The sequence below is a fragment of the Elephas maximus genome, chromosome 21 (assembly GCF_024166365.1).
Source record: "Elephas maximus indicus isolate mEleMax1 chromosome 21, mEleMax1 primary haplotype, whole genome shotgun sequence".
Lineage (NCBI taxonomy): Eukaryota > Metazoa > Chordata > Mammalia > Proboscidea > Elephantidae > Elephas > Elephas maximus.
In genome coordinates, this window is record NC_064839.1 from 24,911,059 (window position 1) to 24,924,800 (window position 13,742).

Genomic DNA, 13,742 nt, shown 5'->3' on the forward strand with positions numbered 1-13,742 from the left:
GTTGACAGTTTGATGTCTTTCCTTCCAGTCTTTTTTCTCTGCATTTCACAGCTTGGAGTTTTAGAGCCTAAAAACATCCTGGGCTTCAGCCCTGACACCTCCACTTACTAACCTTGGGCGAGTCCCTAAACCTCAATCTCCTCATCTACAAAATGGTGAGGAGCCTACCCACCTCACAGGCTGTCAGGAGGATGAGTGGAGCTGGGTGGCTATAAGGGGCTGGCGACAGTACCCGGCACTTAAAAAAAAAAAAAAAATGGTGAGGAGCCTACCCACCTCACAGGCTGTCGGGAGGATGAGTGGAGCTGGGTGGCTATAAGGGGCTGGCGACAGTACCCGGCACTTAGCAAGTGCTAAATGTATGATCATGGCCCCCAACAACAGTCTTCATTGTTAATGTTGTCACCTGACTAGTCCCTTCTGACTCATAGTGACCCTATAGGGCAGAGTAGAGCTGCCCCACAGGGTTTTCAAGGCTGTAAATCTTTTTTTTAATCTTTACAGAAGGAGGCTTCCACGTCTTTCTCCAGAGAAGCATATGCTGGGTTCGAACCAACGGTCTTTTGGTTAGCAGCTGAGCACTTAACCACTGTGCCACCAGGACTCTTTTTGTTGTAGTTTAAAACAAACAAACCTGTAGCTGTCGAGTCAATTCCAACTCATAGTGACCCTATAGGACCTAGTAGAACTGCCCCATAGGGTTTCCAAGGAGCTGATGGTGGATTTGAACTGCTGACCTTTTGGTTAACAGTCAAGCTCTTAACCACCACACCAGCAGAGCTCCCCTCAAGTCTATTTCGACTCATAGTGACACCATGTGACAGAGTAGAGCTCCCCCGTAGGGTTTTCTAGGCTGTAATCTCTAAGGTAGTAGATGACCAGGGCTTTCTCCTGCAGAGCTGCTCGGTGGGTTTGAACCGCCACTCTTTTAGTTAACAGCCAAGTGCTTAACCACTGTGTCACCAAGGCTCGTGTTTACATTCTGCTGATGAGAATAGTGGAGTTCAGAGAGGTGAAGTGACTTGGCCAAGGTCACACAGCCAATGGCTGCCCTGAGATTAGATCCCAGGCAGACAGAAGCACAGCAGCACTGCCCCGCCCCGCCCTACCCTGCCATGATGCTGCTGGAGAATGGGGCAGCCTCTGGACCCCACTTCCTTCTGGCTCTCCCCACAGGAGCAGACCCCAGGACTTTGCCTTGGAGAGGAGGCCACCAACAGAGCCTCCTTTCAGGCCGGGGTGGGGGTGAGCCAGCCGCATCCTCCCCCCTCAGACTTGGCAGAAAAGCCTTTTTGTTGTGGCTCACACAGAGGCCATTCTCCTCCTGCTCACGGGAAGGAATGGCCGGCTTCCTGTCCATCCATGGCCGCCCAGGCCACAGCGGGATCCTCAGTGTAGGTCTGAGAGGAGTAGGATTTTCTTCCCCTCCTCTTCCTGTAGTCCTGCCTCTGGGGCCTGAGGCTGCCAGGCCTTACTTCCCAGTCCTCGAAGCCACACGAGGGGAAGGCAGGGGACAACCACCCCTTGGCTGTCCGGGCAAATGTAGGGGATTCCAGTCTTCAATGCATTTTCAGGGCACAGAGGCTCTGCCCTTAGCACATTGCTTATGTGGCCTCATTACCCAGAGAGCACTGGCAAAGGCCCGTACCAGGCTGCTTGCCCTGCTCCAAAGGTCCCCAGCACTTCCCTTTGCTCATGCTGTTCCCTCCCTCTGGAAAGCCCTTCCCTGCACACATCACACAGATCCCTCAAAATCTAGGCTATGTTTTGCCTTTCCCAGATTCTCATCCTGCCTCCTCATGCTAGTTGAGCTTCCTTCCACCTCTGGCTCTCCCAGCAGGTGTGTCCTGACTGTCGCTAGCTCTGAGCCCAGCCTGCTTGCTGTTACAGGTGCCCATTTCCTGACCCTGGCACCATCACTCACAGGCTGTGCATCCTTAGGCAAGAAACTTCACCTCTCTGAGCCTCAGATTGCTTATCTGTAGAATTGGGCTAATAGCCACGCCTCTTTTATACAGTTGTGAGGTTTAATTGAGCTGACACGGGTGGACATGTAGAACAACCCCTGGCTTGCTCGTAGGAAGCTCTCAATAGTGAGTTACTAAAACCTGTTAACCAGTCGCGGCTGAGTTAATTCCAACTTGTGGTGGATGACCTGTGTGTTTTAGAGTACAACTGTTCTCCATAGGGTTTTCAATGGCTGTGATCTTTCAGAAATAGATTGTCAGGCCTTTCCTCTGCAGCGCCTCTGGGTGGGTTCAACCCACCAGCCCTTTGGTTAGTTGCCAAGAGCTTAACCATTTTCTCCACCCAGGGACTCCTAAAATGTCCCTATTTTCAGGGCAGGTACCTGGTGAGGAAGCTTCCTTTACCCTCCTTGCTTTCCTCTCTGGGGGTGTTTGTGGAATGGGGCCAAAGGTCAACAAGTCTGTGGACAGGTGCTCAGGAGGAGGGACATTCCTGCCCCGGCTGCTCCCCTTCCAGCTGCTGAGGCCTCTCTCTTCAGACCCTGGGGGCGGGGCTGCCCTGCCTGGGCCCGCACCTCACCCACAGCACTAGCCCTTCTTCCCAGACCCTGGGGACTTATGTCGCCTGGCTCAGATTTCCTCTCCAAGTGCCCCCCACATTTTTCACCCACCTTAGTCTTTGCCAGAAATAGCCACCAAACTCCCCTTCACTGATAACCAAGCTAACAGGCCCCTCCTGGAAAAAACGATATCATTCCTCTCCCAGCATGGATCGAAGCAATAAAGTGGATTCCATTAAGAAATCAGTGGAAAAGGAGGGACAGCGGTAAACCGGTAATTTCATTAAAAAAAAAAAAATACACGGCACCATCCTACAAAGATGTCAGCCAGCTCAAGCTCCTTTACTGAGGCCTGGAGAGATGATTCACTGAATTCTTGAACGGTTTTGGTTTTGATCATCAGGCTGGACTCTTCCCCACTCCCGCCCCACGCCTTCCCCGGCCCTGCGCCTCACTCTCCCCGCAGCCCTATCCCGTGGGGGCCTCCCTTATCTGCTCTTTGGAAGAGCCGAGGGCAGGGGTTGTGATTAATCCAGCTTCCTGGACAAAGGGCATTTCTGTGCTCCATGAAGCATAGCCTTTAACACAGCCAGGGGAGAGGACTCAGGCAGCCCCCTACCCTCTGCCAACAGCCCCTCATTGTCCTGTGAAAACAAGCCCTTCCTCGATCTCAGTCCCTTCGTTCTGGGAGGACTGACCCCACCCCTCAGTGGCTGAATGGACTTGTGACCCAGATCTGGCCAATTAGGACCCTGGTGCTTAGTTCAGGGGTGGGCATGAAACCCAAATTGGGCCAATCAGGGCCTCCTGTGACTTTTTCTGGAGCCACTGGAAGCGAGAAGCCCTGGGTCTGCTGGGTTGTGAGATGTGAACCTGAAGCTGCTGCTGGGTCATTTTGTACCACACGGAGAGAGGCAAACAGAGCCTTGGAGAGATGGAGAGATTCTGGAAAGCATCATTTGAGCACCTGGATCCAGCCATGCCTGAAGTTCAGGGACCCCAGGGTTTTCAGTGACAATAAACTCCTATTTTTGCTTTAAAAAAACCAAAAAACCCAATGCCGTCGAGTTGATTCCTATATATTTTTGCTTTAGCCAGCATGAAGTATTTTTTTCACTTTCATTTTTTATCCTGACTGATGCCTGAGGATACCCTGAGATCCCAACTGTGGTGCGTTTAATGGATTCTTCTCGACAATCTAGATCCACAGGGCACCCGTCACTGCTGTTCCACGTTGTTTTTGTTGTTGTTAGCTGTCACCGAGTTGGCTCCCAACGCATAGTGACCCCATGCACAATGCAGTGAAACTCTACCTTGTCCTGGGCCACATGCATGATCAGTTGTGGCTCAGGCCGTTGTGATCCAAAGCATTCTCACTGGCCAATTTTCAGAAGCAGATCGCCAGGCCTTTCTTCCTAGTCCCTCTTAGTCTGGAAGCTCCACTGAAACCTGTTCAGCATCATAGCAACACTCAGGCCTCCACTGACAGATGGGTGGGGGCTGTGCACGAGGCGCATTGACTAGGAATCGAATCCCAGTCTCCCTAATGGAAGGTGAGATTTCTACCACTGAACTAGCACCACTGTCCTCTTTAGGGGTACTCCATAGGGCACAATACAGCGAGAGAAGTGCCTGCAGTGCCAGGACTGGACTGAGAGCCTAGTTAAAGATCGATCTTTCTTCCTTTCTCTTTCCACCCACCCCTTTACCTCGCCCCAAGCCCCCCTGTCCCGGCACCGATTATTCTTTTTCATATTCTCTCTCTCTCTTTCATTAACCCTCAAATGTTTACCGAGCACCGGGGTTTACACTGGGGTCCCTGGCAAAGCCCTCCAGCCCCAGCGATGCTGCTTAAGACAGCAGAAGACACCTAGTCTTTGCCAGAAACCCTGATAGTCAAGGTGTCCTGTGTGGGTCAGAGAGTCAAACAACTGTTGCTACGTGGGCTTTGTCAGACTGGAAAAAGTAATACATGGTCAGATGCAGACCATGAAGAAGCCCCAGAAAAGCCAAAGAACACTATGAAAAATGCCCACGATCTCTATTCTTCCCCCAAACACCCTGAACATTTTAGTGTAAATATTCCAGACATTTTCTTTTTGAGTATAGATGAATACATTTTTTTAAGTGAGTTTATTATAGGCATACGTTTTTTTTTTTTTTTTTTTTTTACCTCCCTTTTTCATTTCACATAGCATGAAATTTGGATAAGCGATTGTGAGACACAGGGGACTTTGATTTTTTGCTCCATTCGTTGCTTGCATTTTTATGAGCATGCGGCCATAATGGTGAGGTAAGTGAGTAGACTCTATATCTTTAACCCCTTTCTGCAACCACAGATTGTCTCCTACAATGTCCTTTGGACAGGTGATTCTATGGCTGTCCTAAGGTTTCCTCAGCTCATGGCAAGACAATTGCATATAATATTTGGAAGCATCCACAATCACGAATAATTCTTGAGGCTCTCATTGCATCCAACTATACATGCCTTATGTCTTAGTCATCTAGTGCTGCCATAACAGAAATACCACAAGTGGATGGCTTTAACAAAGAGAAATTTATTTTCTCACAGTCTAATAGGTTACAGGTCCAAATTCAGGGTGTCAGCTCCAGGTGAAGGCTTTCTCTTTCTGTCTGCTCTGGAAGAAGGTCTTTGTCCTCAATCTTCACCTGGTCAAGGAGCTTCTAAGGCACAGGGACCCTGGGCCCAAAGGACATGCTCTGCTCCTGGTGCTGCTTTCTTGGTGGTATGAGGTTCCCAACTCTCTGCTTGCTTCCCTTTCCTTTTATCTCTTTAGAGATAAAAGGTGGTGCAGGCCACACTCCAGGGAAACCCCCTTTTCCTTGGGTCGGGGAGGTGACTTGAGTAAGGGTGGTGTTAGAATCCCATCCTAATCCTCTCAACATAAAATTACAGTCACAAAATGGAGGACAACCACACATGGCCTAACCAAGTTGATGCACACATTTTGGGGGGGGGACATAATTCAATCCATGACACCTTATTTTATTTAATCCTCATAAGAACCCACAAGGTAGGTTTTCCATTTGCACTTCACACCAGAGGAACCCAAGGCTCAGAGAGGTGAAGGAACCTGCTCAAGGTCATACAGCTCATCAATGGTGGAGCCATGACTCAAGCTTATACCTGCTTCTGATTCCAAAGCTTGTGCTTTTAACTGTTCAGTCATTCAATAAACATCTACTGATGTCCAGGATTCAGGCAAGAGATCCAGCCATGAATAGCTCAGAGACTCTCCCTCACAGGGCTCACGTTTGAGGGAGGTGAGCATTCTAGGCAGAAGGAGCATCAGATGCAAAGGCCCTGAGGCTGGTCCAGGCCTCTTACACCTTTTCCAACGGAGGGGGAGACATTCTGGAGACAACTGGCTCTGAGTCCAGATGTCATCCACGGAGAATGAGACCGGAGTGTGTTGAGGGGGATAGAGGGGGCAGGTTCCCCTGCCCTCCCCTTGTCCTCAGATACTGGGAGGAGTTGCAGAAGTTGGTTGGGAGGCTTGCCTCGTGTGTCCCCTGCACCCAGCAACCTGTTGTAGGCTACTGGAGGCTGCAGGAGCAGGTCTTTGATCATTAAAGGGGCGTCAGAGCTGGGACAATGAGTTGAATCAGAAAAAGCCCTGGATTGGGGCACAGAGATCCTGGGTTTGAGGCCAGCTCTGTTTGGTCAAGTTACTTGAGTTCTCAGCCTCTGGCACCTTTGCTGTAAGATGGGGATTCTGTTCCAAGGGCTGGTGCTGAGAATCAGCAAAATGACGAACTTACATATATGTGAACATGCAGCTGTGTTTACTGTGGTAGCATCAGTGCTGTGACCTGCCCAGCCCACATCCCTTCGTCACTCCGTCACAAAAATGGATTGTTCTCTGGGGAACCACCCTCCCTGACTCTGGGTTCATGAGTTCCAGAAAGACTGCCCCTCCTCCCAGCTCCAGAGGCAGGTGGGGCCCAGGTGAACCCAGTCTCCTATCCTGTCCTGTGTCCCTACCCGGGATGAGTGGTGGTCCCAGTCAGTATGAGGACCACCAGCTCTGGCCTTTGTCCACACATGGCAATAGCCTGCCTGGAAATGAACATCACACAAGGGAACAGAACCACAAGACAGAAAGATGATGTTGTTTGAGCCCCTTGATGCAGCCTGACCTGAAGCTGGTGTCCTCACTCTTTTATGAGAGCCAATAAAATTATAAAAGCCAACCAAATTTGCTGTCACCTAAAACACGATAGAATATTATTATTTAAAAAAAATTATGTAAGCCAATAAATCCCCTTTCTTTGGTCAATCTAGTTTTAGTTGAATTTTCCATGAGTTGTAACTGAAAAAATACAACCAAACACAACTGTCCCTTAATCCAGTCTTCGCATTTCATCATCAAAGTCTGGGGCTCAATGAGGGGAACAGACCACTCCAGTCATGCAACAAATAAGCAGCAGAACTGGGGCTCCGAGGCCCAGACGTGCATGCCTCTGGCCGCATTGCCCTACTCGCTGTGATCTGCTGGGTTACATGATACTCAAGCCCAGTCATTCTCCTGCACATCCGTGTGTACCTGGACATTAACAAAGGCTGGCAGACATGGGATCTTGCTCAGTTTCATAAATGAATCAAGGAAGCTTGGGAATCAACACTATGGAAGCATATTTTCAAACCATGGGAAAAGCTTTCTGTGCAAGAACGCTCATTCTCCACTAGCCTTCCACATGCGTCTCCACCCTACTCCACCTGCTCCCTTTCCAGGGAGCCTGGCCCTGTGGATTGCATTTCCTGGGGCCTGGCTTCTGGTTGGGTTTGACCAGTGGGAGGTACAGGCAGGAGACTGGAGGGCTGAAGGAGAGAGAGAGGATGGGGGTATTTCTCCTGCTGCATGCCTGTTGCAGCCTAAGTTTCTGGCAGGGGCCCTATGCTTCCATGCATACAGCTCTGAGCAGATAGACCCTCCCCACTGACGCAGCATTTCCTGGTCTGGTAACACTCTTCCCGCCCTTCGCCCTCTAGCCTAGGGTGGCAATGGTGCCTTGCTGGGCTGGTCTTTGGGTACCTCGACATCCCTCGCTGAGTCCTTGACTCTGACCTCTGTAAGTCCTTCGAGTTCTGCTTTTTCTTTCCCCTTCTGCAGTTAATTCTGTTTCCTGCCAGGGCTCGACAGATAACAGCTGGAGAGAAGGTGAAATTCCCCAGGTCCCTGGAAATATGTTTCCAAATCGCCCTCCCAGGTCACATGACAGCTTGCCTGTCCAGTCCCCTGGCCCTTCCTGGGGGAGTACCTTCATGGGACTAGGGAATGTGGCCCCTGAGAAGTACCCTCCGGCCCTGGCAGAAGTGTCTTGGCCACCAGTGATCTGCACACTGGGACAGAGGGGCCACCTCTGGCTGGACACATGCCTGCGAGCACATGAAGGGCCCAGGGCGCTGCCAGGCCCTGCCAACTGAGACCAGCCCGGAGTGCCTTCCCCTGTTCTGCTCAGAGGCAATCAGAAACCTGACAAGCGTGTTTTCACCAACCTGGGAGTTTCGGCCCCTCTCCAGGGACTGTTTGTGTTTCAGGTCATGCTGTTAGCTGCCCCCACCCTTTTCTTTCCTCTGCCAAAGTGGCATTCCCTGGCTGCAGGCCTCCAGGAAGCCAGCGGCTCCGGCTCTGGGCTGCCCAGTGGGAATCTCCTTTTCCTATTCCAGGCACTTCCACATCCTCTGTTAAAGTTCTTCCTCTTGCCATCATCCAGGGAATGGGAGGTAGTGCCTCCATCTGAATGGCAGGGAGCTGAGGCCCAGCAAGGGGCAGCAGCTTGTCCAAAGCCACATAGCAAGTTAGAGGTGGAGGTAGAATGGAAACTGACCTTCAGTCCAGCCTCAGCCAACTGTAGGAGTGGACACGCAGTGACAGTCTGTGGACTAAGCCCAGCCCACAGCTTGTTTTGTAAGTAGTTTTGTTGGCACACAGCCACGCCCATTCATTTGTGTATTGTTTACAGCCAATTTCAGTCTAGCAGGAAAGAATCTCAACAGACCATCTGATCCCCAAGCCTAAAGTACTTACTAACTGGCTCTTCACAGAAAAAACTTTGCCCAGGGCCACGTCATGACTTTCTAGGCATTTTGCCTTCATGAGCCTCTCCCTCATTAAAAAAAAAAAAATTGTATATATATATGTATGTATTTGAGTATAGAGGCAATTGTGAGGATGGCACAGGACCAGGCAGTGTTTCATTCTGTTGTACTTGAGGTCTCTATGACTCAGAATCAACTCGACAGCACCTAACAGCAACATATATATGTTGTCAAAAGAATATGTATAGATATGTAAGTATTTCTTTTTAATCAAAAGAAAAAATATATAATACAGTTTAGATTATATTCATCTTTATACCAACATAATTTTTAATATACATATGTGTGTGTATGTATATGTATATATCTGTATGGAGCCTTGGTGGCATGGTAGTTAAGAACTCGGCTGTTAACAAAACGGTCAGCAGTTCAAATCCACCAGGCGCTCCTTGGAAACACTATGGGGCAGTTCTACTCTGTCCTATAGGGTCGCTATGAGTCAGAACTGACTCGACAGCACCTAACAATAACAACAGTGTATATGTGTGTATATAGTTGTTGTTGTTATAGTTGTTAATTGCCATATATATATTTGAGTTCCTGGGTGGTGCAGTTAAGTCCTCAGCTACAAGCAAAAGACTGGTGGTTCAAACGCACCCAGAGGTGCCTTGGAAAACAGGCCTAGACATCTACTTCCAAAAGATCAGAGCCTTGAAAACCCTATGGAGCACTTCTACTCCGCACATATGGGTAGCCATGAGTCAGAATCAACTCAGTGGCAGCTAACAAGGGCAACCACAAATATATATATTATATATACATACACACACACACATATGTATACGTACACATACATATGTGTATTAAAAATCATGTTTTAAGATTGTGTTGTTATAAAGATGAATATAATGCAAGCTAGATTATATTCCTTTCTTTTTTCTTTTGACTTTAAAAGAAATTAGAGCATTTTCCTGGGTCCTGTACCCCCTGTGCTTCATGAAGAAGTCTGCCTGAGTTTACCAACTCCTGACCTACTGTATGGCATAAATGGGTGCCCCGTTCCTTAGAGCAGAGCCCCCAAAGGAGACACCCCTAAGTTTAGCCCTCGGCTTGGTCCTCACCCCAACACTGGGGGCAGGAGAAATATTGACAGTTTTGAAGGGAGCTTACAGGGGTTCAGACAAAATGATGGCATACGTTTCTTAGGATGAATTATCTTTATTTTCAAATTCTTACGTTTTTTTTTTTTTTTTCAATAATTTAATTAGGTTTTTGGAATCAATAATAGACACATATGGGTTAAAAAATATTTGGGGGGCCCCAAAAGGTTTATGAAAGAACGAGTCTCTCCCTCACATGTCTACACCCCATCCCCTTGCCACCACGCACTGTGATTCCTTCCAGATAGAATGTGCACACAAAAGCAGAGGTTTACCGCGTTCTCTCATGCTGCTTACTTTTTCCCCTCTAAATTCTGTCTTCTTATGAATAAATTCATCTCTTTTCATGGAATGGCTCTTTAGTATCCCATTCAAGGAATATACTACAATCAGGACATTTGGATATTTTCAGTCTTTTTCTATTACAACAGTGGAAAAACCAATACTTCTGTACAGACTGGCTATGCCTGAATATTGTTGTTGTTGTTGTGTGCTGTCAAGTCTGTTTCATGTGACAGAGTAGAGCTGCCCTCATAGGGTATCCAAGGCTGTAGTCTTTATGGAAGCAGCTTGCCAGATCTTTCTCCTGCAGATCTGCTGGGTGGATTTGAACTGCCAACCTTTTGGTTAGCAGTTGAGCGCTTAACCATTGTTCCACCAGGTCCCCTTTGCCTGAGTATTAGGCAAGTTTTTCTCCCTCTCCAAAAAAAGTCCCTCCAAATAGAGGGAGTCCTTGTATATGCAAGTTCTTTTAAAGGCTCTTCCATTACCTGACACTCTCAGACTCCAGTATTTTAAACAAGGAAATATTATTTGAGACGACACAATGGCCTAAAATGACCTCAGTGAATTCTAATTTTGGATGCCTCATGGCAGTCACCCAACAGAATTGGATGGGAAAAAAAGGAGGCAAAGATATTTAACACAGATTTAGTAATTTTTCCTGGGGATATGACTTCACAATTCCAAGTGTAAAATAGCATCGTGAACAAACCTTTTAAAGATTACTTTAGAAAGCAGTGCTTTACAATTAAAAACTCCTGCTCACCAGAAACCCTTAAGAGAACTAAGGGAAGCCACAGAGTAAAAAAAGATACTTGCAATACATATATCCAACACCATTGTATCCAACATACATAAAGAACTCTTATAAAACAAAAAGATAAAAGCAGAAGACCCGATAAAAAAATGGGTAAAAGACTTGCTCAGCACTCCTCAAAAAAGAATATCCAGATGACCAATAAACATGAAAACATGCTCAATCTCATTAGCCATGAGAGAAACACAAATTAAGCCATAATGCAATACCCCAACAACCCACTTAAATGGCTAAAAGGGAAAAGAAAGACAATACCAAGTGCTGACAAGAATGTGGGGCCACCAGAACACTTACACTGCTGATGAGAATACCAATTGTACAACCACTTTGGAAAACTGTACACATGACCTGTGACCTAGCATTTACACTGCTAGGTTTATATTGTTGTTGCTGGTTGCCATCGAGTCGATTCTGACTCATGGCTACTCCATGGGTTACAGAGCAGAACAGCTCCATAGGGCTTTCTTGGCTGCAATCTTAACAGAAGCAGATTTCTAGGCCTTTTCTTCCTCAGTGCCACTGGGTGGGTTCGAACCGCTAACCTTTAGGTTAGCGGTCAAGTGCAAATCATTTGTGCCACCTAGGGACCTTCTAGTGTATACTGAACGGAAATACATATGTTCACAAGAAGGCATGCATACAAATATTCATAGCAGGGCTATTTGTAATGGCCAAAGACTACAAACAAACAAAATGCCCATCGATAGCAGAAAGAATAAATAAATTGTTGTATATGCATACAAAGGAAAACTATACAGCAATAAACAAACTTTAACTGTGTGAAAGAATCTCAAAAATGTGAGCAAAGGAGGTCAAATACAAAAGAGTATAAGCTGTAGGATTCCATGTATATAAAGCTAAAAACTGGGCCAAACTAACCTCTTGTATTAAAAGTTAAGAGACTCGTTCCCCTTGGGGTGGAGGATGGCCACGCCGAGGGGCATGGGAGGGATTCTGGTGGACGGCTCGGGCTGTTTCTTGGGGTGGGTGTTGGTTACACAGACAGGTTCAGTTTGTGACAATTTATTGTATGATTCGCGTATTTTTCTGTATGCATATGAAGAGATTAAATATACCTGCAGGCCCTAATATTATGCAAATGATAACTGTGACGGGGGTTGAATGTCCAGCGACAGCGTCTTTCATGTCCATTGCAAACACTTAAAGCCTGTTGCTGTAGAGTCAATTCCAATGCATAGTGACCGTATAGGACAAAGTGAAATGGCCCACGGGCTCAGGCATAAAGACAGTCATGAGAATGCCGCAGAACCAGGCCCTGTTTTGTTCTCTTGTACATAGGTCAGCTGTGAGTCGGAACTGACTCAATGGCACCTAACAACAACAACAATCTCTATGGAAGCAGACTACCACAGCTTTCTCCCATGGAGTGGCTGGTGGGTTCAAACTACCGACTTTTTAGTTTGCAGTGGAGTGCTTGACCACTACACCACCAGGCTTACTTCTGCAAACACTCAGGTGGCAGTAACAATGGAAAGTGGAGAGAGACATTGAGAGAGCAGTAACAGGGCTGCTGACAGAGCGGACGTCAGAGATGGGTGTGCAGATGAGTTATGCCAAAAATAGAACATAATTGTTCAGTGGAATATAATGGAGGAGACAGCACCATATTTCTAAAGTGGCATGTTATTTTATCTAATATGCAATTTTAAAATATAGGCTGTTGCTGTTGTTAGCTGCAGTCAAGTCAGCCCTGACTCATGGCGGCCTTTTGTATAAGAGAATGAAATGTTGCCGAGTCCTGCGCCATCTTCCTGATTGCTGGTGTGTTTGAGTCCATTGTTTCGGCTTTTGTGCCAATTCAGCTCCTTGAGATCTCCCTCATTTTTGATGACCCTCACCATACCATTTAGAGTAGTGGTGTAGTGGTTAAGAGCTACAGCTGCTAACCAAAAGGTCGGCAGTTCGAAGCCACTAGGCAGTCCTCGCAAACTCTGTGGGGCAGTTCTACTCTGTCCTGTGGGGTCGCTATGAGTAGGACTCGAAAGGCAGTGGGTTTTCGACCTTACCAAGCATGGTATCCTTTTCTAGAAATTGGTTTTTCTTGATGATATGTCCAAAGTAAGTGAGCCATTCTCACTTCAAAGGAACATTCTGGTTGTATTTCTTCTAAAACAAATTTGTTCATTCTCTTGGTAGTCGACAATATGTTCAATATTCTTTGCTGACACCACAGTTCAAAGGCATCATTACCTGGACTTAATCCCCCTGGGGAACTCTGGGAGATGATGCAGAACACCCACTTTAATTACTCTATCTGAGAGGTGGAAGGGCTGAGGTATTTGTACACCAGCTTCCATTGGTCATTGGTTGCTGGCTGCTGCAGAGCCATCACTTCCCCGGTACTTCTCGCCTGCCTCATGAGTGAGCAGCACCTACTCATGCAGCCAGATGAACCCTCAGGTAGAGAAATGCAGGTGCCGACAGATTGAGGTCAGGCCAGCTGCCCTGGAACGGTAAGGATATGGATGCACAGCATCTGCTATACCCTGTAATTGTGTCGTCTTCATTGTGTCTTCTTGAGTGAACGAAGAAAGCAGAGGAGTCACAACTGATGTGGGGAGATCTGCTCCTTCCACCAGCTCATCTCACTGTAGCCAGGGCTCAGCGAGAAGGTCTGTTCCTGGTTTCCAGAAACAGATGCCCAGGTCCCAATCCTTGAAACCTGTAAGTGTGCTCTTACATGGCAAAGTGGAACGAAGGTTGCTAATCAGCTGACCTTAAAATAAAGAGATGATCCTGGATTATCTGAGTGGGCCCAATGTCATCACAAAAGCCCCTAAAAGTAGAAGAAGGGGCAGAAGAGAACCAGAGAGATGGCAGGGTGAGAAGGGCTCAGCCCCAGGACATGGCTGGGTTTGAAGTTGGAGGACA